This window comes from Lithobates pipiens, unplaced genomic scaffold (assembly GCF_037356315.1).
Source record: "Lithobates pipiens isolate NorthernLeopardFrog02 unplaced genomic scaffold, aLitPip1_a1.2 Scaffold_7, whole genome shotgun sequence".
Taxonomy (NCBI): Eukaryota; Metazoa; Chordata; class Amphibia; order Anura; family Ranidae; genus Lithobates; species Lithobates pipiens.
In genome coordinates, this window is record NW_027507892.1 from 8,835,199 (window position 1) to 8,838,414 (window position 3,216).

The 3,216-nt window shown below is 43.0% G+C and overlaps 1 pseudogene; it reads right to left on the minus strand.

Annotated features, from left to right (window-relative positions):
* Positions 1-2,070: 2,070 nt before the first annotated feature.
* LOC143959322 (glutathione S-transferase 3, mitochondrial pseudogene) lies at positions 2,071-2,514 on the minus strand (annotated as a pseudogene).
* Positions 2,515-3,216: the final 702 nt, after the last annotated feature.

Below are 3,216 nucleotides of genomic sequence, written 5' to 3' on the forward strand. Positions count from 1 at the left end.
AATACTTTCTAAGTCCGCCGTACTTTTGGGTAAAAAAAGTCCGCCGGAGGCTACACATGGGGGGATTGTCCGGCGGACTTGAGTTTGCCAGACTTTTCCACCGGATTGTTTGATCGTGTGTACGTGGCATAAGTAGCAACAGGTTGACCATGGTGGCAGCCGGCAGGCAAGGCACAGGCTAGTAGCAGACAGGTGGTGAGTAGGCACTGATGGCTGCAGTGGGTAGTCCAGCAGCAGGTAGCACAGTAGTGGAGCTAGGCAAACCAGGTCAGATACTAGTAGTCGAATCAGGTACAGATGCGTAGGTTGGGTCGTAGTCAGAGTAAAAGCCAGAGTCAGTAACAGATTCGTGGTTCTGAAGCAATAGGAGTAGGCAGAAGCGGAGGTCAGGAGACAAGTCAAAGTCGGTGCAGGCAGAATTCAAGGAATAGTCAAGATAAGTCATGTCAGTAACCGGATTCAGATGCAGAGTAACAGGTCACAGGATGCACAGAAATGCTGTAGACAAGACAGCACTGGTTCAGTTTAAATAGCCTGGTATTTAAGTGCATATGAAGGGCAGTAAACTGGCCTATGACTGTGCACAGGGACCTGCCCATCTTTCTTGCTGGCATGCCATAAAGTTCTTCCATTGTGGTTGCTAATATTCTGGACTATTGCTAAAAAAAACTATTACAGTGCCAAGGCCTTGTGTGTGTGGTTCCTCCTGAGTGGATACTTTGTTCCAGGCCCTGCCTACATGTTAACATTTCAGCCTGCTATAAGATTAAATACATATCTCAGTTGTATAACAATGATACTTTTTGATCCCTCCCACATTTTCAGAGGGAATTTGGAATACCCCATAGTGCTTATTCTAAGTCTCTAGGTGGCTGAGGTGTGCCCCTTGTATACGCTTCTATAGACGCTCCAGTGCTGACTCAGTCAGGCCTCATCCTTGGGAACATTTCCTCTGGGTTTTTGCCCCCTGCTGCCTATTTTGTCCCCCTCGTGATGGATCAGTACCTCTAGATTGTGCACACATTAGACACGCAAAGCATAACTAATTATCTACCTGCAGATCAAATATCTTCCTGAAGAAGCAGGGCATCCAGCGAAACGTGTTGATGAATGACTCTATCTCTACCTCCAGATGGGTTTTATCACACTATATCTCCGTGTTAGTATGCCAATGTGGTTGAACTGCATACAATTCTGTGCTGCTGTGTGCAGCTACCATTTTAGCTATCCTTGTCTTAAAGGGTAACTCAACTTTCGTGGTGGAAAAAAAAATAGCAAATAAAGAAAAAATAATATAGCACATATAAGTGTGACACTAATCATATTATAATTTAATGTTATTAAAAATTACCTTTCCTTTTCGATCTGCAGCCACTATAATTTTATAAGAATGCATTGCAATATGGCTACATGAAGTTGTTCTGTACAGTTGTTCTGTACACAAAGTGTGTACTGACCACTCCCCAGAAACATAATTTTCTGCTTGTGTGATTGGCTCACCAATTTTCCCAGAAGTCCGCCTAAGATACAAGTCAGGATTCAGGCATCTCCTCCAGCGAAAATGTAATTTTTGGAGAGATAGTTTCAATAGGAGCACGTCTAAAGGAATGCAGGCTCAGTAGATTTCCTCATTACTGCCCTGCAGCTGCACACCTGACAGTTAATTATGAAACAACTCCCATTAGACCCACTCAGTACAGAGGCACAGAGAAAAATACATGAATTTCCACAGACGTACAAAAGGTAGGAATCTGCAACAAAGTTTGTTATAATCCTTGCAACGTACATAGATCACCCAAAAGGGGAATGTTTTGTTTTTACTCAAAAAAAGTGAAGATACGCTTTAGGGATTGTGCTGTTTTCATCCTTGAATGGGATTATTATATGTTAACATTGTTTTTTTTTTTTTTTAACTTTTTAAACATTTTATTTAGAAAATACAGATTAATTAGAGAACAACATACGGTACTAATTTTGAATAGGTATTATTTTACCCCTAACGGGATAAATCATAAACTGAATCAGCAACAACAATTAGCACATTTGGTCTCATCTGCTGTCTTTTCCTGGTTAGACCCATGTCTTTGGGTTAAAAGACCAGCCAAGTAATTTGAAGGCAGAGCATACAGTGGAACCAAACAGACCAAGGAGGGCGAAAGAACTAATGGCTCCTCTTGCAGGTTTCTTTGGATCACCTGTAGAGTACCCAGCGGCATAAAGTTCTCTGCCAACAATCCATACAACTCCCAGACCACTAGCAGCACGCGGATGTGTAAGTCCTCCAGCAGCAAGGAAGAATAAAAAGGGAGGGTATGATTCCAAAGTATTTTGATGTGCCCGCTGTATGCAGTTAAAGATCTTGCCATTTTCTGGATCACTACTGTACATGTCAGGATACTCTACTTTATACTGCTTGCGAGCTTTTGACACCTTGATAGCCAGATGAGCCACCATAACAAAGCTGGCTGCCCCTGTGAGGATCACATATCCATGTTCTTTGGAAAGGACCACCATCTTGAATCTGAACTTCTACCGTCCGGACCTGACAACCTACAACACACTGCCTGAGGAGCCGATGTTAACATTATTTTATCCTGCTGTTTTTTTATGTAAGGTGCCTGTACTTGATGCAATCTCTGCAGTTGTAATAAGTATGTAAAACCATATTGAAGTCTTGTAAGTAGGGGTTAATACCTCTTTTAGGGAAACCCTGTCCTTGGGAGACTGTGGGTTGGCTTATTCCTTTATAAACTGGGGCCGTAAAAACTAAAGCTGCAAGGTTAATGGGAGTGATAGCCTGCAGAGCATCATTATGTAGGTCTAAAGTGCGAAATGCCCTTTGGGGTAGGCCTGGTACAGGCCTCAGAAGAGAAACCGCCTCAGGGAACCTACAGCAGGGAAAGTGGAAGTTCTGGTTGACATTCCTTAAATAAATTTGAGTTTGAATCAAACAGTACGGCAGATGTCTTGTGGATAGAGGAAATGGCGTACTTCTGTACCGGGAGAAAGGCGTACTCATTTTAAAGTAAGGTTAGTAAGCTAATCGCGTGGACATTCCTTTATTTCTTGAGGTGGGCTTTGGGCTGGGAGAATGTGAGTAACCAAGATGGCCTCCATGCTACAGCTGTATGGTATCTTATCTCGTTCCTGTTGTAAGAAAATGATGGAGGTACCATGGGCTGGCTTGACCGATGCTGGTGGCAACTCTGGGGCCTG